This window comes from Lactuca saligna, chromosome 8 (genome assembly GCF_052625555.1).
Source record: "Lactuca saligna cultivar CGN05327 chromosome 8, ASM5262555v1, whole genome shotgun sequence".
In the NCBI taxonomy this organism is placed as follows: domain Eukaryota; kingdom Viridiplantae; phylum Streptophyta; class Magnoliopsida; order Asterales; family Asteraceae; genus Lactuca; species Lactuca saligna.
The window spans coordinates 246,530,244-246,556,971 of NC_136424.1; positions in this window are offsets into that span (position 1 = coordinate 246,530,244).

Sequence of the window (26,728 nt, forward strand, 5' to 3'; positions counted from 1 at the left end):
TAAGTCTGCATCTGAGTAGGCTTGAACAAAGAAGACTGAGTTTGAAGGATACCATAGACCGAGAGAGGTGGTTCGCTCCAAATATCAGAAAATATTCTTCACTGCCAGCATATGTGGTTCGCGAGGATTTGCTTGAAACCTGGCACAATAGCATACTGAAAACATTATATCGGGCCTGCTAGCTGTGAGGTACATTAGGGAACCAATCATTTGTGTTGAAGATTAATGTGTTGCGTCTTGGGCCCTTTTGTTTTACAACCGGATTGGGCTTGTCAATCCATGTTTATCTAGACTAGCCTGCTTTTTTCTTAGATAAACTGTTAGGGTTTTAATATAAATATATGCATGCATGTACGCGTATGAAGTAGTTATCGTCATTCTCATTGATTACTGTAAACCCTAAAATCCTCTACAGTTGATGTTCTTTATCGAGCTCTTCTGAGGATTGTTTATTAATCATTCGACACCTTTTGATCCATTTGCTTGTTCTTATTGTTTATTTGATTATTTCTCAACCTGTTTCATAGATCTAATCGATCTTCAAGTTTAATTTTAAACTTATCAATTGGTATCAGAGCAGGAGGCTGTGTAATCGATACACTTCTTTTCTGTGAAAAAGCTTCGATTAGGGTTATTCCGCATTCATTGATATTTATTGAGCCGTCATCTCATAATTGACGTATCTCGATATTTATTGTTTTTGCCCTAATTCGATATATTACAAGTCTGATCTTTGAACAGGTTATTCGATCAATTATGGACGAGTCGCAATCCAATCCCATCAATATTTCAAACAGCATTGGATCAACAATGAAGATTCCCATCCTGTACACCCATGATTATGAAGTCTGGGCGAATCACTTTGAAGATTATGTCATAGGATCTGAGGATAATGGATACCTCATCTAGGAAGCAATCATATCTGGACCTTTTTCTCATTCAGCAACTTCAAGGATTATTAAAACTCAAAAGGAGTATAACGATCTTCTGAAAGATGTTAAAGATGTAGCGCAAGACGAAAAGATAAATTTCAGTGCATATCAAAGCGTTAAGATTGATCAGATTTGCTCTTCAATCTGATACTTTTAGGCTGATAAGTTTATGCACGATTGCAAAAGAGATATGGGACAGGCTACGTGAACTGTACTCTACAGATGAAGATTTTGAACACTCCATTCAAACCTTACTCTTGTCTGAGTTTGGTGAGTTCAAGCAAGGAGCAGAAGAAACGGTGACTCAAACGTTCGATCGCTTCAATCATCTTCTTAGCAAGATGATCAAACATGACATCGAAAGGAAGCTTATTGAACAGAAGGTTACGTTTTTGAACGGACTCAGATCTGAGTGGAGAGCAGTTGTGTCCACAGTTAAAGCGCACGAGTAATTCAAATCCTATTCTTTGGCAAAACTGGTGGGCATCCTAAAATCTCAAGAAAAGATCGTGTTACAGGAGAAAAAACGTGGTTTCAAGTCTAGGTTCATTGGCCGTCCTGACGAAAAGCAAAGCGGTGATAGAGGACGAAGATCTCAACTTGGAAGATTATGATCTCACGTCTGAAGACTATGCTATGATGGTGTCAAACCCCAAGAGATTCATCAAGAAGAGATTTCCCACTAACAGGAACCGAAACTGGCAAGGGAGTTATAGCTCTGAAAAGGTCAAAGATGAACCGAAAGCTGAAGAGTCAAAGAAGGAACCGAAGGCTGAAGGAGATTATGGAGTAAGTTGCTATTATTGTGGAGGAAAGAACCACTACGCAAAAGATTGCATCCTCAAAAAGATGGCAGAAAAGGATGAGGAAAATGATGAAGAAGCCACGTTGCTGAAAAAGCTTGATGAATTAAGGAAGAAGAAATCTGCTGCTAACCCTCCTATGAATGCTTTAATTGTGCAGGGTTCGATAGCTGATGATGAGTTCGGTGGTGTGGAGGTCTGGTCAATCGACTCCGAAGATGATGAAGTGAGGAAGCCTTCACATGGAAAGACTTATGTGGTGAAAGAAGAGAGCATTGGAGGAAGATGCTTAATGGTGTCCGACGTATCTCAGATGAGGGGATACAACACTGATGGTGGGAACAAAGACCCGAAGGAGCAACAGGACATGTGCTTTACAGCAAAACCGCTCAGCGTGCAATTCAACGAGCTGGATGAACTAATCAAGAAGGTACAATCCGTGTTTGTCTCATTTAAAGTCCCACAATGCTCATATGAAAAAGAATTAAAAAGTGTTAATTCAAGAATCTCTCATCTAGATAGTAGTTTAACTCAAACTTGGGTCACCAATTCTAACCTAACTGACCAATTAAGCAGGGTGTCTTCGAAGAGTGAGGAACGGCGCATGTGGATCGAACTGAAGGAGTCGGAATTAATCAAAATAAAAGATGAAAACATTTATTTGCAAAGAGACAATTTAAATCTTTTGAAACAGCGAAATGTTTTTTGTTTAATTGCCAAACGTCTTTATGCAAATATTACTCAGCTTCATTTGAATTGTGAAATAGGGCAAAAGATTCATCGCATGATTTTACCCTTTCTTGAGTTTAAGGAAGATGAAATTGATGCTGAAACATATAATTGTGAGAGTATTATTTCGTCTGAGGATGTTAATCCAACATATATGTATGGACTGGACAAAATAGAATCTTTCATAAAATCCAAGGACCACAAGAACATGCTCAAAAACCTTTTGGATGAAAATGATAAACTGAAGCTAAGAACCGAAACCATACAAAAATTTAACTCATTGAATGTCAACTTAAGCTCAGAAAATAAAATTGATGTTGAAAATGCCTCTGAGCTTAATGAGGACGATAATATGAGTGAAATTTCTGTAGAGGACACAGTTGATTGTTCAGAATTTGTCAAGAACGAACCCGAGAACCACAAAAATCTCATTTCAGAAAATTCTATAGAGTTCGCTCGGTTATCCAAACAAAAGTCCCCGACTCTTGTAGAGAAGGCAGTCGTATACCAAAAAGTTAGAACCACTCCAAATCAGGTGTACAAAGTCACAGGTGTAACCGAACAACAGACTGCTGAACTCACAGCTATTGTGAACGAAGACAATGCTGATGGCTGTGACGAGTTCTTTTGGTCAGCTCTCATTGACAATGCTGATGAAACGGTAAGTCTGTCTGAAAGGACTTCATGGAAAAGCAAAGGCAGATACGTACCAGAACCTTTGAATAAACCTGATAGCTTCAACATGACAAGTACCAGTGGTACAAAAGATGTCCCTCAAGAGAAAGAAATCCCTGCAAAAGAAGTCACATTCCCAAGTGAAACTTCATCAGTTCAGAGTGGATCAGCCAACAAAAACCAAAAACATAAAGCTAACATCCATCATCAACCAAAGCAGATGAGAAATCAAAAACGAGAAAGGAATCAGAGATATAGGAAGAATCTCTCAGAAAGAAAACAATTTTGGCAATCGCAAAATGCCTATTTCTCACATCAAGACAGGAATTTAAAACCAGAGAAAAATCTTGTTGGATCGACAGAGAGCAATGACAACAGGAAGAAGAGGCTCGGTTCTGAGCAAAACAACAACCGAAAGTAGAGGCTCGGTTCTGAGCAAAACAACAACCGAAAGCAGAGGCTCGGTTCTGTTCAAAACAACAACCGAAAGCATAGGTTCAGTTCAGATAATGATTTCAACTGAAAGAACAGGTTTGGTTCGGAAATCAAAAGAGATCAAAACTCAAGGGTTGGTCCTACTGCTGATCAAAAGCAAAAGAGTCACCTAGAATCTTCAACCAAGAAGTCACACCAATCTGAGCTATCTCATTCTAACTCTTCTAATTCTTCAGAATCTTCTGTCTCTTCTCGTCCTAAATTCCACTCTGTTCCTTCTCAAAAATCTCAGTCATCAGCTGAACAAAAAGGAAAACAGAAGGTTTCAGACGTTGAACCAGAATCAATACCAAAAGCGTCAAATCCAAATAAAATCAAGGTTTTCACCATCAAAAGGAAAACTGAAACAACACTAATAAAAAGAACATATTTGGTTGACATCTCTCTTACTATTCTTGTTCCTGTAAAAGGCTCACAAGGACCCAAGATGCTTTGGGTTCCTAAATCTACTTAATTTTTGCAGGTTATCAGTGACGAGCAGTTTGATGAAGAATGGTACATTGATAGTGGCTGCTCGCGTCACATGATAGGAAGGAAGGAAGAGCTTAGGGAATTCAGATCTCTTTCAGACGGTGGAAATGTCAAGTTCAGGAACAACTCCTTCGGAACCATCAAAGGCTACGGGATGATTACAAATGGTGATTTCACAATCAGGAAGGTTGCATATGTAGAGGGACTACAACATAATCTCATCAGTGTATCTCAGCTTGTTGGAGGTACCGGTCTCAAGGTCTCATTCGATGATGAAGGTTCAGAAATTATTGAAAAGCAGACGAACAAAGTTATTCTCAAATCAGAGCGCAAAGGTGAAATGTTTCCCCTAAATCTCAAACCAATCAAAGGAAACCCAGCCATCTGCTTGTTATCCAAAGCACAATCTGACGAAAGCTGGTTATGGCACCGAAGACTCTCTTATCTCAACTTCAAAGATATCAACAAACTTGTTATTGGAGGTCACGTTAGAGGTCTTCCATTGCTCAAGTATGATAGAGATCATCTGTGTGCTGCATGTGAAATGGGGAAGCAGAGTCGTCAAAGTCATCCATCTATAATAAACACTAAAGTTGTTGAACCACTAGAATTACTTCATATTGATTTATGTGGTCCATCTTCTATCGAAAGCATTGGTGGTAGCAAGTATATTCTTGTTATTGTTGTTGACTTTTCACATTTTACATGGGTGTTCTTTCTGAAGCGACTCACAAGCTAAAAGTGTTCATCAAGCAGATTGAAGTACAGCTGAAGAAGGTCGTTCGGAACATCAGAAGCGATAATGGGTTGGAATTCAAAAATAAAGAATTTGAAGAATTCCTGGAAGAAAAGGAAATCAGTCACAACTTCTCAGCTCCCTACACACCTCAACAGAACGGGATTGTCGAAAGACGAAACCGATCCTTATGTGAAGCTGCCCGAACCATGCTAAGTTTTGCTTCCTTACCTTTATATTTTTGGGCTGATGCTATTTCTACTGCTTGTTTTACACAGAACAGGTCGTATCTTAACAAGCGCTTCACTCTCACTCCTTATGAGATCATCAACAACAGGAAGCCAAATGTGAAGTTTTTCCATGTGTTTGGTTCCAAGTGTTTCATTTTCAATTCTAAAGAACACCGCAACAAGTTTGATGTCAAAGCTAACGAAGGGATATTTTTGGGCTATTCTCTTACTTCCAAAGCATACATGGTGTTAAACAAGCGTTCAAGGAAAATAGAAGAAACTTACTACGTGACTTTTGATGATAGCTATGTTAAAAAGCTAATAGCCAACGAAGACACAGCTGGAGAAATCTTTCCTCAAACTGGCCAAGTCACAACCTCGATCGCTAATCTATTCGAGAAGTTCATGGAGCTTTTTGATGAACCAGAGAAGGCCATTCTTTCTGAAGCCAGTGCAGCAGACAACAGAGTAGATCTCTTGAAGAAACTTGTTGACGATGCTGCAAGAAGAATGAATGAAGAAGAATCAGGTTCAAAAGACTCTCCCCAACACAATCCATCAGTCGAGGGAGAGTATCCACCTTCAGTCGAGGGGGAGTATCCACCATTAGTCGAGGGGGAGGATCCACCATCATCATCCCAGCCAAGTTCACAAGTTGAGGGGGAGCCAAGGTCTCAACCTTCAACCGAAAGCACATTGCCAACCGAAAGTGCCTCACCAACAGAAAGTGCTTCACCATCCGAAAGTGCCTCACCAACCGAAGGTGCATCAACGCCCGAAAGCTCAACACCACAAGAAACCACTGTAGCTCAAGATTCTCAAGACATTCCTGTAAGATCATTTGTCGAGGAGGAGCATGCTGATATGTCATACGACTTCGACAGTCTGTCCGAACCAGAAGAAATGATAAATGCTGAATTAGATCCATCTTTTGATCCAAACTTCCTTCCTCTCACCAAATGGACCAGAGATCATCATGTCTCTCAAGTTGTTGGTAATGTATCAGATACAGTTCTGACTCGATCCCAACTCAAGGCAAAACAAGCTTCCTTGTTCTCAAATGTCGAATTCTGCATGTTTAACTCATTCGTATCAAAAGTTGAACCAAAGACAGTTAACACTGCTCTTGATCACTCCGATTAGGTTCAAGCTATGCAAGACGAACTGAATGAATTTGAAAGGAACAAAGTTTGGCGTCTTATTCCAACTCCTCCAGATGCCTCGGTTGTTGGTCTCAAATGGGTCTTTAGGAACAAACTTGACAAGGAAGGGAACGTTATAAGAAACAAAGCACGTCTGGTCGTAAAAGGATACTGTTAGGAGGAAGGCATTGACTATGAAGAGACTTTCGCTCCTGTAGCTAGGCTGGAGTCAGTAAGAATATTTCTCGCCTATGCTGCTCACAAAAACTTTGAGGTCTTTCAAATGGACGTCAAGTGTGCATTTCTCAATGGCGAACTCGAAGAAACTGTGTATGTGGAGCAACCTCCTTGATTTGTGAATGAAAAGTATCCCGATCATTGTTACATTTTGGATAAAGTCGTGTATGGTCTGAAACAAGCACCGAGAGCCTGGTATGAAACGCTGACTAAATTTTTAAAGATGTCCAAATTCAAACAAGGTTCGGTTGACCCAACCTTCTTTCGCAAAAAGGAAGGTAACCACCTGATGATCGTTCAAATTTATGTCGATGATATCATCTTTGGCTCAACGAATCCTAGCCTAACAGCTGAATTCAAAAAGCTGATGGAGACTAAATTTGAAATGAGCTCGATGGGTCCCATTAACTTTTTCCTTGGTTTAAATATTAGACAGGGACCTGAAGGCATCTTTATCAATCAGGAAGCTTATACGAAGACTCTCTTAGCAAAATTTGGCATGATGGGAGATTCCAAGGTCAAAGTTCCAATGGCGTTCGGCACTAAACTCACTCCATCCCTGGATAAACCGGCTGTTGATCTTACGCTTTATCGTCAAATGATAGGCTCTCTAATGTATCTTACTGCTAGCAGGCCGGACATAATGTTTTCTATTTGTTACTGTGCTAGGTTTCAGGAAAATCATAGGGAGCCTCACATGCTTGCAGTGAAGAACATATTAAGATATCTCAAGAGAACTACCTCTTTAGGTCTGTGGTACCCTTCTAACTCAGGCTTCTTCGTTCAAGCCTACTCAGATGCAGACCTTGGTGGATGTGGCCTCGACAGGAAAAGCACCACTGGAGGTTGCCAATTCCTCGATGGGAAGTTGGTTAGCTGGCAGTCCAAGAAACAAACGTGCGTATCCTTGTCTACAGCTGAAGCTGAATACATTGCCGCTGCTTCCTGTACCTCTCAAGTGATTTGGATCCAGAGTCAACTCCGAGACTATGGACTCAATATGAAAAAGATCCCACTATATTGTGACTCTGAAAGTGCAATTAGGATTTGTCATAACCCAATGCAACACTCCAAGACCAAGCACATCGCACTAAGGTATCACTTCATCAAAGATCACGTGGAAGATGGAAACGTTGAAGTACACTTTGTTCGAACCACTGATCAGTTGGCCGATGTCTTTACCAATGCTCTTCCTGAAGCGACTTTCAACAAAATTCTACAAGGCTTAGGTATGATGGTAGGTGAGTTGGTCCCGAATCCTCAACTCTCTAACTAAGATTTAATGGAACCGAAGCAGGCAGACCGCTCGGCTCTCTCTCTCTCTCTACTCTGGAGATTTAATGGAACCGAAATAGACAGACCACTCGGTCCCTCTCTGTTCTGGAGATTTAATGGAACCGAAATAGACAGACCGCTCGGTCCCTCTTGGTTCTGGAATTTTAATGACACCGAAATAGGCAAACCGCTCGGTTCCTCTCTGTTCTGAAATTTTAATGTCACCGAAATACACAGATCGCTCGGTCTATCTCTGCTTCATCATTTTTTTTTCTGTTGTACAATTTATCTTTATGTTTTTATTTATTTTTCAGAAATATTTTAAAATCACAAAAACATTTTGTCTTTTTCTTTTAGAAAAATCTTAACATACAAAAATATTTTCATTTTCGTTTTTATTCAGTTTCTAACTTATTTCCACTACTTGCTAGTTCCGGTTGGTGTAAGCTTTGCACAGGTAAATACAAGTATCACCTTCGATAGTGTTCAACCAGGTATGTTTCATTTTTTCTCTTAGAATAGTTAGAAGTCCCTAGAAGCATGCTGCTGTATGTTGTCACGAGCCTCTATGATCTGGAGTAAGCCTTAATGATTCGATCAATACCTATCGTTTCTTCCCAATCAGGCTATTTTCCAACAGTCGGTCTAGAGCTAACTTACTCTTCTCATTTGAGACATGAGTTGCTCTGCTTTGTCACACTTCTGTAGCAGAAGGTACATTCGGTTTCTTAACCACCTCCTAAAATTCTACATTTACCTTCGATTTCCTAAAGTAACCCTTGATGCTTTCGGTCTTTACCACTGAAGCTTATGGTTACACAACATTTGTGTTTATGATCTTGGATTCGATTACCACGTTCTAAGTGAAACCCAAAATCCAATACCTAAAATGAATTGACGGTGAGTGATATACTCAAGTTATAACTTGGAAATCTCATTTTGTTTTTGCGTGATCTTTTATGAAATCGTCTTTACCTCAGACATTTCTTCCCAAAAAGGTCCAGTTTATTTTTTTTTAAGATTTCTGTTTATCCCATGCTTGTCACAAGATAATTCCCACCTACCTGTTCAACAGATCACAACGGTCTCACAGGTACCTCTGCCAATACTCAGTTTTTTGTTAAGACTTGATGTTCGGTTAGAGGACAGCCACCCAACAGCCTATGATCAAAAGATGCCTTTCATTGTTTATTGGTAGACAATTGATCGTATTTCTCGGGAAACCACACAAGCACTTCGAGTCTCTCTTGGCTTTGAAGGAAGTGATTCTTGCCCGGAATCCTCCGCCTTATGTCTTCTTCATAGACATCACTCACATCTCAAACACCTTTGATTTATTTCTTTATCTTTCACACTCTTATGCACGAAAATTAATTTTTCCAACATTCTTATTGCTGTTTGGTATGTGGTTTTAAGTTTCAGTTGTAACCAAACAAGGGCACAAGGAATTTCAAACGGTACAAAATTATGATTTGGGCGCGTGCAGTTGATTCGTTTCACACCCACGTGTGCTGACGTTTTCCTGGGATACACCATAACATCCAATCGCGCTCTTTCAGGCGACGTTTTGGTTTCATAATCATCACGATTTTCTCTCTCCAGTGAACGGTATAAATAGGGGTGATCGTGTTATTTGTCATTTACAACACACGTATCTTCTCTCTCTGAAAAAGTTTCCACTGTTCATCTTCTTCTTCGATTCAACAATGACGACTTCTTCTTCTGCGCACGATCAAACTGCATCTTCATCTTTGCTTTCCATCAAGCCTAATAAGAATATGATTATCGAGATGACTCCTTTTTTGTATGATGCGTACATGATCCATGTGGTGGAATGTCTGAAATATTCCCCATTGTTGTTGGCTCTCACGCAGGTGGAAGCAGTTCCGATGTCCCTGCATTCTCAAGTTTACACATCAGCAAGTTATGATAAACACAAAGATCGTATCTACTTCACCATCCATGACAAGAAAACCTCCGTCTCCAAAACCAAGTTTTGTTCTCTTCTAGGGCTTGCTGTCGATTCATCCGTCATCTCACCAGATTTTGTCTCAACTGCCCAGCTTTTCTCAATGATGTACGAGATGGGTTATACAGATGTACTTACGACGATCGCAAAGGTCAAGAAGTCTTGTCTTCCTTCGCAGTGGAATGGCTTGCTTACCCTGTTAATCAAGGGTTTAGCGGAACGCTGTGGTGGTTCTGACACCACGAGCAAAGGATTTCTCACCATCCTTTATGGACTTTACAATGGCATCAACTTAGATTATGGTTCCATAATCTGGTCTCAAGTCGTTCAGAGTCTTAACACCACAACCCGGTACTCCGAGATCTCCTGCGGACGTTTCTGGATGCTCATCACGAAGAAAGCCATGGATTCTCTGGAAATCCCCGTGATGAAGGATGCTCTTCTGGCTTCAATAGCTTCTTTCCATACTAAGAAGATTATTGTTTCTAACCCGAGTAAGTTTCTACATTATGGATTAATTCCTGAATCCATGTACAGGTGTGTCACGCCACATAGCAAGATCATGGCCGATTACAACACCAGAACTCCTTTGCCTCCAAGGGTTCTCACTGATGAACAGAAGGCTGCCTTGGAAGCCCTAGATCAACCTGCAAACGATGGCAAGAGGGCTGGTAAAAAGGAAAAACAAGAGAAGAAGGAAACAGAACCGAAAAAGGAGAGAAAGCCACGATCCTCTAAGCGAAAACATGATGCAGAAGAACCCTCTCAGTCAAAATCAAAGAGGGATAAGAAGATGGCTAAAAGGGCCAAAGGATCCCCTTCTCCTGGCTCTGCTCCAAATGAACCATCAGACGCAGAGGCTGCCGCTCCTCATGCTTCACCAAAAGAGCCAACTCCTGCTCAGTCTCCTCAAAAACCATCCTCTCCTATAGATCCTCATATTCCCTCTCCACCAGTATCTCCCAAAGTTACAAAACTACCCACTCCTCCACCTTCTCCTAAAATTCCTACCCCACCCCCATCACCGAAACAGAAGGTTTCACTTTCTGTTCCTATCATCATCACTCCCACTACAACAGAACCAACCTCTTTACCCACCTCAACCATTCCTTTCTCTGTCACTATCCCTACATCTTTGATCTCCACTCCAATCATTTCCGAATCCATTACTACCACCTCTTCCCAACCACTAGTAACAGTCAGTGTATCTGATACCGGGGCTACTACTGTGGTTGAGACACCTGTTATTCAAATACCAACATCACCTTCTCCTTCATCAACCTCTGGTGCTACTTTGGGTGGTGATGATGAAGAGTACGATTCTCTTTATTATAGCCCATACCGGATTCCCACTGATACTGATGTAGATACCCCTATTACCAATCAGCAGCTTCAAGAAATTCATGACAAACTCGATAGTTTGTTGGCTGATAATAAAGCCTATGGGGGTGTGGTGCTGAAAGCCTTTATCGAGTCTGCAATCAAGACGTATACAGATGCTTTGGATCGCTCCACTGATGCTATTGACAAATCAGCCGCTTCGTGCTCCAAAGCCACAAAGGAAGTCTCTGAGGTTGTCGACAAACTAAGATTTTTCTCGATTTTCTCAAAGCACTTGCTAATGCTAATGCGGCCAAGTATCAAACGTCCGTGGACTCTTTTTCGGCTACCCTTCAGGGTGAAACTTCCAAGTTCGAGGCTCTGCGTGCTGACCTCAAAACTGAATCCACCTCTTTTCTTCAATCTTTGGATTCACGTTTTGCTTCTCTAGCAGCTGAGAGCACTTTAAAAGAGGATCTTGTCAAGCATCAGGCAACTATTGACCTTCAGAAGATACAACTGGCCCAGGCACAACAAGAAATCTCTTTACTGAAAACTCAGCGGGCTGTTCTTCAAGGTTGCGCTGGTGATGTCAAGAACATGTTGACGAATGTCCTCAAAAATCATGATCCCTTTCTTACCCTTACCATCCGATAGCATCTCCAGGCAAAACTCCTTCCCGCAATTACCATTCTGAGCGAGATGTAGGATGTCTCGGAGAAGCTTGTTCTTCCGAGACAAGGGGGAGAGGAGGGTATACCAAAGACAGACCCGAAGGTTAATTTAACTTCGGGTTCTGGAAAACAATTACTTGTTGAGAGCGAGTCAGATACTGATGAAACTATTGCTGAAGCTCTTCAACGAAAGAAAAGAGATAAAGAGCTGGATGAGACTCTGAAAATAGCTCGAGAGGCAGAGGCCATAGAAAGAAGAATCAAGGAGGATGAGGATGCTTTAAAAGCTAAGAAGACTCTGTTCCCAGAATGGGACATAGACACACTCATTAACCAAGCGATTGAGTTTCCCTCCATGTATTGGTTGGAACCGATTGCATCTTTTGAGTGTGAGAATACCAAAGACTCGCAGTTTGACATGCCGATCACACGAAAGGCTTTTACATTTCATTGCTTCGATGTCACTGCTGATGTCCCTCATCCAAACTTGAAGGTTGACAAAGAATTGATAGATTTTTATTTGAAGTATGGTCAACCACAGTACTTTACATGGAGTGCACAGAAGATTGTAAAGGTCAAGGTACTGAAACCAACATAGGCTGGGAAATTTGTGAACGTTAACTTCAAAGTCAACAGAGGAACGGCCAACACAGAACATTTTATTTCTCTGGTAGATCTTCCCAGTCTGAATCCTCACGATTGGATTCTGCTATACAACATTCTTCTCTCAAATCAAAGAGAGTATGAACCGATTCTGAAACATCTCAAAAGAATGTTGGCTTCCTATATCCATGAGCTTAACACTATGGATCAGAAAATAGCAAAAATAATGAACAAGAAACCGACCGTCAAGCCTACTTCCAAGACAGGAGATGTGCACAAAATGAAGTTAGGGCAAATTGACTCTTCAAATCTGACGGTCATGTTCACAAGAGGCGATAAGCACAAGTTTCTGTTTGCTTTGGTAGACAAGCATCTGTTTTCAACAGATTGCCTGGAGCATATCATAAACATCATTCACCGATGCAAGCAGAACTCTACAGCAGACAAGAAGAATTTCACAAATATGCTTCGGTGGTATATCACTTTCAGACATAACATTCTAGCCATTATACCGAGGATTTTTGAGACGCTGAAGAAACCATCTGCTGTTAAAAGGGAATGAAGCCTCTATGCCAAAGATGCAAAGGTGGAGATTGTTGAAGATTAATGTGTTGCGTCTTGGGCCCTTTTGTTTTACAACCGGATTGGGCTTGTCAATCCATGTTTATCTAGATTAGCCTCCTTTTTTCTTAGATAAACTGTTAGGGTTTTAATATAGATATATGCATGCATGTATGCGTATGAAGTAGTTTTCGTCATTCTCATTGATTACTGTAAACCCTCAAAATCCTCTGCAGTTGATGTTCTTTATCGAGCTCTTCTGAGGATTGTTTATTAATCATTCGACACCTTTTGATCCATTTGCTTGTTCTTATTGTTTATTTGATTATTTCTCAACCTGTTTCATAGATCTAATCGATCTTCAAGTTTAATTTTAAACTTATCAATTTGGCGATATAGCGTGATGTCAACTGCCGGTTTTTCCAAAGATGGTGTGAGCTTGGTGCCGAACGCCATAGGGACTTTGACCTTTGAATCTCCCATTATGCCGAATTTGGCAAGGAGATTCTTTGTGTATGCTTCCTGGTGGATAAAGATGCCTTCGGGTCACTGTCTAATATTTAAACCAAGGAAAAAGTTAATCGGATCCATTGAGCTCATTTCAAATTTAGTCTCCATCAACTTCCTGAATTCAGCTGTTAGGTTGGGATTCGTGGAGCCGAAGATGATATCGTCGACATAGATTTGAACAATCATGAGGTGGTTACCTTCCTTTTTACGAAAGAAGGTTGGGTCAACTGAACCTTGTTTAAATTTAGAAATCTTTAAAAACTTAGTTAAAGTTTCATAGCATGCCCTAGGAGCTTGTTTTAGACCATAAACAACCTTATCCAAGATGTAGTAGTGATTTGGATGCTTTTCATTTATAAAACCAGGAGGTTGCTCCACGTACACGGTTTCTTCAAATTTTCCATTCAGAAAGGCACACTTCACATCCATCTGGTAGACCTCAAAGTTTTTGTGTGCATCATAGGCAAGAAAAATTTGAACTGATTCCAGTCTTGCAACTGGAGCGAATGTCTCTTCGTAATCCAGTCCTTCTTCCTAGCAATATCCTTGCACCACTAGCCGAGCTTTATTCTGGATCACATTGGCCTCCTTGTCCAGTTTGTTTCTGAATACCCATTTGAGACCGACAACTGAGGCATCTTCCGGAGTTGGAATAAGTCTCCAGACCTTATTTCTTTCAAACTCATTAAGTTCGTCTTGCATTGCCTGAACCCAATCAGAATGATCGAGAGCAGTATTGACGGTCTTCGGCTCTATTTTGGAGATGAATGAGTTAAACATGCATAATTCCACTTTGGAGAATAGTGTAGTTTGCTTCGCTTTTAGTTGTGATCGCATTAGAACCTTTTCTGATGCATCACCCACGATTTGAGAAACTAGGTGATCTCTGGTCCATTTGATGAGAGGAGGATAATTTGGATCATAATAGGGATCCAACTCAGCATTTACTTCTTCTTCCAACTCTGAGTGTAAATCATCATCATAAAGCTTATCGAAATACTCCCCCTTGACAGATGATGAAACCTGTGGATGTGAACCAAAAAATCCTTCTTCTATTTGGCTTACAGGCTATACCGGACCTTCGGGTGTTGTAGGACTCTCTGTTTCTTCTGAACTTTCGGTTGCTACAGGACTTTCAGGTGTACCCGGACTTTCGGGTGTAACCGGGCTATCGGGTCGTGCCAGACTTTCGGGTATGTCAAAGATTGGATTCTCCCCTGGATTTGTGAGTCATCTCGATCTGAAGAGACTTGATTCTCCCCCTCGACTAAAGTATTTCTTTGAGGAGGTTCGTTTCTAACCAGTTCTTCTTCTGACATTCGTTTGGCTTCATCTTCAACAATCTTCTTAAGGTGATCTACTTTGTCGTCTGCAGCTCCAGCTTCCATATGAATTGCCTTCTCAGGTTCATCAAATAAATCCATGAACTGGTAAAAAAGATTGGTGATTGATGCTGTGACCTGACCGGTTTGAGAGAAAATCTCTCCAATTGTCCCTTCGTTAGACTTCAACTTCTTGATGTAATTGTTGGATTAATGTCTAAGTCCATAACTATATTTGGTATATACTTGACCTGACCCGGCATGGTCCATTTGGGTTGCACTTCATCGACACAATTTATATGGATAATCTTTTGAGAATAGTATGTTTATGATTAATATTAATATATTATAAGTTCTAATATATTAATATGGAATCATATTATTTAATTAGTATTGATCAAGAATTAATTTAGAATTAATTAAGTGATCAAAAGGAACTAATTAAATATGGACTCTTATATATATGGAATGGGCCAAGTTCATTTAGGTTGGGCTAATCTTTCATGGATAGTCCATGGAGTGTTTAACCCATGGATCCTAGGAAATGAAAGGTCATGGGTATTAGGGTTTAACCCTAATCCTCCACACTATATAAAGATGTCCTTGGTTGGTGAAATTTGCACTAGTGTGGTACACTAAGAAGAGGTAGCCAATTTCACTAGAGAGAACCAAGTATCCATATTCTCTAAAGTATTCCAAGGTGTTTTTGGTGATTTGTGATTCCACTTGAGGCTTCCACACTATTAGGGCTAAGCTCTTAAAGCTTAAAGACATCAAGCTACATCAAAAGGTATGTATTCTATCTTGTTACATTCATTGATTTGTATGCTAGATTAGGATAATACCTTGGAAGTTTTTATTTGCATGTATAATAGAGAAAACATAGATCCAAGGTATTTAGGGTTGAATGTCACTTAGGAGTGTTAGAATGCTCAAAACCCAACAATAATTGTCATCAAACATCACGTTTATTCAATGCGTTTAGAACGCTTATTCAGAACCCTGTATGCTTTTGAAGTAAGAGAGTATCCCAGAAAGATGCCTTCATCAGCTTTGACATCGAATTTGTTGCGATGCTCTTTGGAGTTGAAGATGAAGCACCTCGAGCCGAAAACATGGAAGAACTTGAAATTTGGTTTCCTGTTATTAAGAATCTTATAGGGAGTGAAAGAGAAATGCTTATTGAGATAAGACCTGTTTTGAGTGTAGCAAGCTGCAGCAATGGCGTCTGCCCATAAATATAGAGGAAGAGAGGCAAAACTTAGCATGGTTCGGGCTGCCTCACACAGGGACCGATTTCTCCTTTCTACAATTCCTTTCTGTTGAGGAGTATAGGAGGATGAGAAATTGTGACTCGTGCCTTTGTCTGCTAAGAAATATTCTAATTGTTTGTTCTTGAATTCTAGTCCATTGTCGCTCCTGATGTTTCGAACAACTTTTCTCCGTTGCACTTCAATCTGCTTGTTAAAGATCATCAGCTTGGGAGTTGCCTCAGATTTAAGTTTTAGAAAGAACACCCAAGTAACCCTTGAGAAGTCATCAACAATAACAAGAATGTATTTGTTACCGCCAATGCTCTCAATTGATGATGGTCCACATAAGTCGATGTGAAGCAACTCAAGCGGTTCAACAACTTTTGTATTTATTATTGTTGGGTGACTTTGGCGACTTTGTTTCCCCATATTAGAAGTAGCACATAAATGTTCTCGATCGAACTTGAGTAGTGGATGACCCCGAACATTATCACCGATGACAAGCTTGTTGATGTCTTTGAAGTTAAGGTGCGAGAGCCTTCGGTGCCACAACCAGCTTTCATCTGAATGAGCTTTAGACAATAGACATATGGCTGGTTTTCCTTTGATTGGATTGGGATTCAGAGGGAACATTTCACCTTTTCGTTCTGACTTGAGAATCACTTTGGTGGTCCTCTTCTCTATTATTTCTGAACCTTCGTCATCGAACGAAACTTTGAGACCAGTACCTCCCACCAATTGAGACACACTGATGAGGTTATGCTGCAATCCTTCTACATAAGCCACCTTCCTGATTGTAAAATCCCTGTTGGGTATCATCCCATAACCCTTGATCGTCCCATAGGAGTTGTTACCAAACTTGACGTTACCACCGTTTTGAAGGGATCGAAACTCCCTTAGTTCTTCCTTTCTTCCTGTCATGTGACACGAGCAACCACTGTCTATGTACCATTCTACGTCGAACTGCTCGTCACTTATAACCTGCAAGAATTAAGCAGATTTAGGAACCCAAAGTTTCTTGGGTCCTTGTGAGCCTTTCACAGAAATAGGAATAGCAAGAGAAGCATCAACAAGATAAATTCGTTTTATTAAGGTTGTTTTGTCTTGCCTCTTAATAGTAAACACTTTGATTTTATTAGGGTTAGTTTCAAGTGTTTTGGATTGAGGTTCATGAGTTTTCACTTTCTCTTGCTTTCTGTCTTCATTTGCTGAGGAAATCTTGCTTTTTCCTTTCAAATCCTTCGTCGATTGAGAGCTTCGTGTAGGACACGCATTAGGCTTAGAAGAGGAATGAGAGAGAGAAGAATTAGAGGAATAGAATTTAGAATGTGAATCTTTCCTGACTTCTGGTTTGAAATGATCCTTTTGGATGTGATCATTTGAGGGACCGAAGCTGTACCTTCGGTTGCTATTTGCTGATGGACCGAAACTAGATTTTCGGTTGTTGTGAGTTTCTGGACCGAAACTACCTTTTCGGCTGTTGTGAGTCTTTGGACCGAAACTACCTTTTCGGCTATTGTGAGTCTTTGGACCGTAACTGGATTTTCGGTTGCTGTTGCTATCAGAACCGAACCTATTCATTCGGTCTTGTCCTTTCTGTTGCCCAAAAGTCTTCTTTTGGTTCTTTTGATCAAACCTACCGAAGCTCCTTTTATCTTTATTTTCTTCTCCTTTTGGCTTGGAGTTTCTATTAAAGTGAGTGTAGTTAGGATTTTGGGAGCGCCAAAATTGCTTTCGCTTTGAGAGATTTTTCTTATATCTCAGATTCCTCTGGTGCTTCTGATTGTTCACCTGTTTCGGTTGTTTGTGAATATTTGCCTTCTGTTTGGGGTTCTGAACAATAGCTTCACTTTTCATGGAAGAGGTTTCGCTTGTTGAGGAGACGTATTCTACTAGAACCTCTTTTGTTCCGCTGGTACTGGGTATGTCACAGTTGGTAGGTTTATTTAGTGGTTCTGCCACGTATCTACCTTTTGCTTTCCATGATGTTCGCTTTGACAAACCAACTGTTTCATCTGCATTGTCTATCAGTGCTGACCAGAAATATTCCTCACAACTATCTGCATTATCTTCATTCACCAGTGCAGTGAGTTTGGCTGTCTGATGTTCGGTTAAACCTGTGACCTTATAAACTTGATTGTGAGTTGTTCTGACCTTTTGGTAAACAATGACTTTTTCTTTAAGAAGTGGGGACTTACTTTTGGATAAACGAGCGAATTCCACAGAATTTTCAGAAATCAAATTTTTATGGTTTTCAGGTTCGCTCTTAGTAAACTCTGAACAGTCAACCTCATCCTATACATAGATTTCACTCATGTCATCGTCCTCATTAAGTTCAGATGCATTTTCAACATCAATTTTATTTTCTGAACTTAATTTGGTACTTAATGAGTCAAATTTTTGTATGGTTTCGGTTCTGAGTTTCAACTTGTCATTTTCATCCAAAAGGTCTTTGAGCATGTTCTTATGGTCTTTGGACTTAATAAATGATTCAATTTTATCCAGACCAAACATATAAGTGGGACTTACATCATCTGAAGATACAACACTTTCACAACTGTATGCTTCGGCATCAATTTCATCCTCCTTTACCTTAAGAAAGGGAAAAATCATGCAATGTATTTTCTAGCCTATTTCACAGTTCAAATGCAGTTGAGTAATGTTAGTGTAAAGTCTTTTTGCAATCAAACAAAAAACATTTCTTTGTTTTAACAGTTTAAGATTGTCTCTTAGCAAATAGATAGTTTCATCCCTAGACCTAACCAGCTCCAACTCCTTCTGCTCAATCCACATTCTTCGCTCCTCACTCTTGGATGACACCCCGCTCATTTGGTCAGTTAGATTAGAATTCGTGGCACACGTTTGAGTTAAACAGCTATCTAGATTTGAAATTCTTGAATTCAAGTTATTTAATTCTTTTTCATATGATGCTTGTGGAATTTTAAATGAAACAAAAATGGATTGTATCTTCTTGATCAAATCATCAAGTTCATTAATCTGCACACTGAGAGGCTTCGCTGTAAAGCACACGTCCTCTCGCTCCTTAGTCGCTTCATTTCCACCATCAGTATTATATCCCCTCATTTGGGATACTTCTGTCACCATCAAGCATCTTCCACTAGCGTGATCACTCTTCGCCTCATAAGCCTTCCATGAGTAGGCTTTCTCACTTCATCATCTTCTGAGTCGGTCGACCATACCTGTACGCCATCGAACTCATCATCATCTACCGAACCTTGCACAATTAAAGCATTCATAGTGGGATTAGTAGCAGCTTTCTTCCTGTTAATCTCCTCCAGTCTTTTTAGGAGACTCGCTTCTTCATATTCCTCATCATTCTTCTCTGCCATTTTCTTTAACACGCAATCTTTTGCGTAGTGATTTTTCCCTCCACAGTAAAAACAAGTGACACTAGAATCAGCTTCACCCTTCGCCTCTTTCTTTGGTTCTTCAACCTTCGGCTCCTCTTTTGCTTTCTCAGAGCTGTAGCTTCCTTGCCAATTTCGGTTATTGTTGGTAGGAAACTTCTTCTTGATGAACCTCCTGGGATTTGACACCATCATGGCACAGTCTTCAGATGTCAGATCGTAGTCTCCCAAATTCAGATCTTCTTCTTCTTCTGCTGCGCTCTTACCCTTTGACAGAAGGGCTAAGGACCCAAAGTTTGAGACCATGTTTTTCTCTTGCAACACAGTCTTTTCCTGGGATTTCAGAATCCCTACTAGGTTCGCCAAAGAATATGACTTAAACTACTCATGTGCTTTAACTGTTGACACAACTGCCCTCCATTCGGCTCTTAAGCCATTTAAGAAAGTAACCTTCTGTTCGATAAGCTTTCTTTCTGTATCATATTTGATCATCTTACTAAGAAGATGATTGAACTGATCTAACGTTTGTGTAACGGCTTCCTCTGGCTTCTGCTTGAACTCTCTAAATTTTGAGAAAAGTAGGATCTGAATCGAGTGCTCCAGATCTTCATCTGTGGAATACAATTCTCGCAGTCGATCCTAGATTTCCTTTGCTGTACTACATGAACTTACCAACCGAAACGTTTCAGATTGAAGGGCGAATTGAATCAGTCTCAATGCTTTAATGTTACATTGAAACTTTTCCTTTTCGTCCTAAGGGACATCCTTCACATCTTTTAGGAGATCATTGTACTCCTTCTGAGTTTTAATGATTCTTGAAGTGCTTGAATGAGCAAATGGGCCAACTGTTATTGCTTCCCATGTAAGATACCCATTATCTTCCGATCTAATAACGTAATCTTCAAAGTGGTGTGTCCACACTTCGTAGTATTGAACGTAGAGGATTGGGATCTTGGTTGTTGATCTGATGCTATTAGAGATGTTGATGGGATTGGATTGAGAATCGTCCATGTTTGATCGTTTAACCTGTTATAAGATCAGACTTTGTAATACGTAATATTAGGGCAAGATTAATAATTAATGAGATAGTCAATTAAGGAGTGAATTCTCAATAAATATCAATGAATGTGGAATGAACCCTAATCACTTCTTTGACAGAAGAGATGTGTATGAATTACAAAGCCTCCTACTCTGATACCAATTGATGAGATGAAAATTCTCTTTGATCGATTAAATCTTACACATGTTTATCAGAATCATGCAAACAAAATAACACACAAAAGAATGAACCAACAATGAGCTGAATGATTCAATATATTCACGCCTCAGCAGAGCTCGACAAAGAACTTTCGCTGTAGAGGCTTTTAGGGTTACAATTGATAAAAACAAAAACGTTATGAATGATCGACTTAACAGCTACATACCAAGATGCATGCAAGCATCTATAAATACTAAAACCCTAAATATTAAATCATGGATTGATAAGACCAATCCAGATACAAAACTGGGCTAAGAAACGAGCCCAAGAATCAACACATTTTAAACCCAACAAGAAGCTTTAGAGAAGAATGACCGAAAGGAAGAACGTTTGGGCAAAACGTTAGTATTCGGAACAAACAGTCAATGACTGAAGGTATTCCAAGATCGGATTTGGGTACCTAAGACGGGAGGAATAAGAGACCTTCTAATGGAAGAAGGACACAAGACCATGTACTCGATTGATCCCGGTAGCACTAAAATGTATAGGGACCTAAAACCCTACTACTGGTGGCCGACGATGAAGCTTGATGTTGCGAAGTATGTGATCGAGTACGTGACTTGTGCAAGAGTTAAGGCACAATATCGGAAACTGTATGGGAGTTTAGAACCTTTACCTGTACCCATGGGTAAATGGGAAGACATCACCATGGATTTTGTGACTAAACTACCCAGGACGAAGAACGAACACGACATGATTTGGGTAGTCATGGATCGTTTCACCAAGAGTGCACACTTCATAACAGCCAACGAGAAGTGGTCTATGGATAAGCTCGCAAATGCTTACGTGAAGGAAATTGTAAGACTTCACGGTGTTCCTCTTACGATTGTATCAGATCGTGATAGTCGTTTCACGTCGAGGTTTTGGAGGAGTCTACAAGAGGAGTTGGGTACAAAGTTGTGTTTGAGTACTGCTTATCATTCGTAAACTGATGGTTAGAGGGAAAGAATGATTCAAACACTGGAAAATATGCTGATAGCATGTACCCTTGAGTTCCATGGGAATTGGGACGAGCACTTACCTATGGTAGAATTTTCCTACAACAAGAGTTTCCACTCGAGCATCAAGATGGCACCTTATCAAGCCTTGTATGGACAGAAGTGTCATACGCCGTCTTGTTGGCTTGAAACTTGAGAGAAGCAGTTTATGGGCCCCAAGATAGTCCATGAGACTACTGAGAAGTTGAAGGTGATTAGGGAAAGGATGTTAGCAGCTCAGGATCATTAGAAGAGCTATGCTGACAAGAAAAGACGACCTATGACCTTTGAAGTTGGGGATTCAGTTTTACTTAAAGTCTCACAGTGGAAGGGACTTATACGATTCGGGATACGAGGAAAGTTGAGCCCAAGGTTTATTGGACCATTCAAAGTTCTTCAGAAGATTGGGAACCAAGATTATAAGCTGGAATTTCCCGAAGAACTCGATGGTATACATAACACCTTCCATGTGTGTTATCTAAGGAAATTCACGGGAGAAGTTCCCGACATAATTGCAATCTCAGAGTTAAGAATGGATGAGAATAAGAGGTTAATTGAAGAGCCCGATGCAATTGTTGATCGTAAGACTAAGAAGTTACGACGCAAGATGGTAGACTTAGTGCTAGTTCGATGGAAACATTCGAATGGGCTGAATCTCACTTGGGAAACAGAGGATGACATGAGGAGTCGCTATCCACATATGTTTGCTGATGCATGATTTTGGGACGGAATCATCCTAAGGGGGAGAGAATTGTAACGCCTGAGTTTTGGGGCTAAGCATTTTTAGACGATGTAATAGTCTAGGTTAACTATTGTAACTCTTTTTGATGTAATAAAGATGAAATATTTTAATTCTATGTGAATTATGTGTATTTGTGTGCTTATTACTTTATTATAATTATATATATATATATATATACATATATATATATATATATATATATATATATATATAATAATAATAATAATAATAATAATAATAATAATAATAATAATAATAATAATAATAATAATAATAATAATAATAATAATAATAAAAGTAAGCATCAAAATTAAAGTGTGACATAAGCCCGATATCTTTACATAAAGTCGTAATGGTCGAAACAAGGATTCCAGGGATATAAAGAACGCCAAACGCCAAAATCTGAGTTATAACGAAGAAGTTATGGCCTGCCGAAGTTTTACGGCAAAACCGACATGGCACCCGGAGACGTAAATAGTGAATTTAAGATGGAGGACTTTTTAGCCTTAGTGAACTAAACAAAAGTCATAGAATATGTTAAACCGAGAAAATCCATAAAAAGAAAGCCCAAATCTGACTTCGTATGAAGAAGTTATGAGTTTTCTATGATTTGGCTTAGTAGTGCACGACTTGAAACTCGAATTTTAGTTCGAGCGGTTTTTGGCTTACGCGACCTAAATGAGAGTTGAAGATCTCATTAATAGGAACTTAATGGTAAAAAGACAGACGAAAACGGATTCCATATGAAGGAGTTACAAATTCTTCGCGGTCATTTAACAGTCTAAACGCCTCCTACTGTTAAATTTGTGATCGGTCGAGAATTAGCCGACAGAGTCTAAATGAAAGTTGTAGATCTTGCTTTTACGTACGCGTTGAATAGATGAACGTCAAAAACGGATCTCGTATGCGAGAGTTATGATTTTTCTAAGTTTGAAGGTTGATACGCGATAGGGGGTGACATGGCACCACCAGAATTGGACACCTTGCACCACCAAAAGGCCACCACATGCACCAACTCGTCGATTAGGTCCCCCTACTTGGTGATTCCATCAGATATTTTCACTATAAATAGAGGTGTCGGGTCTAGCCTTTTCTTCACACCTCCCAAACCTTCTTTCTCTCTCTACACTCTCTCTCGAAGCCTCCTTAAGCTTCCTAAAGCCTAGGTAAACCCCCTATCTGTTGGGTTATGAGCATTCTAACACTCCTAAGTGTACATGCAACCCTAAATACCTTGGATCTATGTTTTCTTTATTATACATGCAAATATGAACATCCAAGGTATTATCCTAATCTAGCATACAAAACTATCAATATAACAAGATAGAATACATAACTCTTTGATGTAGAATGTCTTCATGAAGCTTGAGTGCCTAGTGCCCCAAGTGTGACACCTCAAATGGTTCACACAACACCATAAGCACTTGGAATAACTTAGAGAGAAATTAGAACACTTCATGAAATCGTCTAGCCCTCATACACACACATAGTGTAGTTGCGATTTCTTGAGCCATGGGTTTCTTTTATATGGTGGCTATTAGGGTTACACCATGTAACTCATGACTTTACCCATTCCTTATGCTCCATGGATTTTAACCTCCATGGAGTATCCATGGGTCACCCCATGGACTTAGTCCAACATAAGGAATCTTGGATCACAAGCCCACACATATAAGAATGAATGATTTACACAATCAACCCATATATTTAATTAGTCTTCTTTTGATCACTTAATTAATTCCAAATTAATTCTTGATCAATACTAATTAAATAACCTTATTAATATATTAGAACTTATAATATATTAACAAACCTTAAGTGTTATTTCTCTCATTTTAGTCTATCCAAGTGCATGATGCCATGCAACCCAAATGGACCATGCCGGGTCGGGTCAAGTCTTACCAATTATAGTTATGAACTTAGACATTAATCCAACAGTCTCCCACTTGGATAAGTCTAAAACTATTATTGCGTATGACTTTAGGAACCAACTAGCAATCGTAGCTCTCAAAAGCTTCTGTCGAACTCTGACCTTGTAGATAAACTCTGATCTTTGTCAACGACTTGTCCATTAGATAAGGGATCATATATTCCTCCATTCTAGATATCATATGGACTGAGACATGGATTATAATCATTCTCTCTGTCCATTAGTTGTTTCCCGATTTTCGATTTATGATGACTGACTAATTGAACAAATCAAATCAGTCCTGGCCCGGCCGAGCACTTCCATTTGTCATCATCAAATCATCAAGGGGCCCACAGATATCGCTTTCATCCCGAAGGTAAAAGGAATGGATAAACTTTGACTCATATGGCTTATTCTACTACTTGTTGAATCATACACAAAGACACGTTTTATAACATCGAGTTACCAATGCGTTTCGTGTAATCAATGTACTATCAACTCATAGTAACAACTCATATCTCTAGGTTTGAAGAATATAAGATATTATCGTCTCATGATCACTCGTGATAAAATCCATGAAGTGATTCCAATGAGCGCGGGTTGAATCCAATACTCAAAACTTATGAGCACTCATGAGTGTTGTAGCCCTTTGTCCAACATCTTAGACCTCTACAAGCCTACCCATGACAGTCTTAATTCATATCTACTTCCAACATATGACCGACTGTGGATGGTTTGAATAACTTAGTCATTCCGGAAGAATAACCTAGTTTATTCAGGAAGTCAAATCATGCAAAGTGAAACACAATAATAATTGAATCCAATATGGTCTCAGAACTTATGAATATAAATAAAACACTTTTTATTTATCACCATATGATTACACATTATTTATTGTATATTGTTTCAGCTATCAACATTATTCTTGAATTTAAAACAATAGTTGTCCCATGCTCCAAGCATGCACACTATGTTTTCTAAAAACTAGTCATGCCATACACCAAGTATGCATACTATGTTTGTCTATGATCTTTTTTTTGTGAACTAGATCAAATGAACATAACTTCAATGATTCTTTTTTTTTTCACAATCCTTACTGCAATTGCAAGAATTCCAAATTCATGTCATTTACTGAAATCTGTTAGATTCTAAACTTATATGCATCGATCCTCTTGTAATAATTATGCACAAAGTCAGAAAGACTTAACAACAATCATTACAGAGCATTCCAAAGGAGATCAAGTCCTTGGAACCATCCTTCTTGCATTAAGTTTCCTTAATCTTACACAGATTGAAAATTCTAACTTTGAAACATTTCCAGATTCCATTTCGACTATCACTTCTGAACAAGAGTTGCCTCCTTACAGATTATGTCAATATGGTCCTTCCAGAATTATCACTATACTTCCAATTGACCTTGAGAAACCAATCTTTGGTAAAACTTAGATTGTCCTCGACAATTGTTTAATCCTTTTAGTCATATCCAGTTCTAAACCTTTTCCCTTCTTAATGCCCCAGGCATTTGGAAATTTTTAGAAAGGATGAATATAGCACATGTAATCGATCCTATATCCGAAGCATATGGGACACGATTCATGATGTCTCACATAAAGACTAAACCAGTCTTTTGCTATAACATTTCCATTTCAATTTCCCAAGTTCTCATAATTCAGATTATGAAAAGGGATGCCGTAATCATAATCGAATTTAAGAACGCAAATAATGGACCCATATACAGAATTTCCTTATGTTGAGCCATTCCAACATGAAATTCATATATATCCTTGACTAAATGATTAAAACCTCACGATCTAAGCTTATAGACTTGAGATGAAGTATAATTTCCTCTCCCTTAATTATAGCAAAACAACTTTTTTTTTCCCAATTGAAACCTTTTGTTTTCTATAATTAACATTGCTAGCTTGCAATACTTATCGTAATTATCATGCTCCCACTAACATGATGATTATTAGCATAACACTAATGCTCCCACTAGCTTTGACATGTACTCAGAAATCAGCTGGACTTCTAGAAATCAATACTTTATTGACCAAAGTTCAGATTTCTGATACTGGATTGTTTTTGATAGAACTTTATCAAAATCATATACCTTCTCTTAGATAGCTCATGGGTGTGTCAAAACAATTTTAAGAACTATGAAAAGGGATGCCGTAATCATAGTCTTGATTGTTTTGACCTTTGCCATTTCTCACAAGTCCAGGTTAGTGTGCCGGTAAACCACACACGCTCCACTAACGACTTTAAGAATGCAAATATCATAATTGCTATCTAGCTAAAATCTACTTAGTGGAAGTGTTTCCTCACCATCATTTTCATGAATTAGAGAGAAACCTTATGACACTTAGATTTATTGGTGTATGAGTTCCTACCCATATGAATTTGTCAAAACCATAATCACAAGACAAGGACAAATCCAAAACCATATGGATTGAACTTAATCTTAATTTCTTGCCACCTGGCAGCTCAAGGGCCTACCATTGCTTCCAAGTTGTTGTGCAACACATTGAGAACTTTAA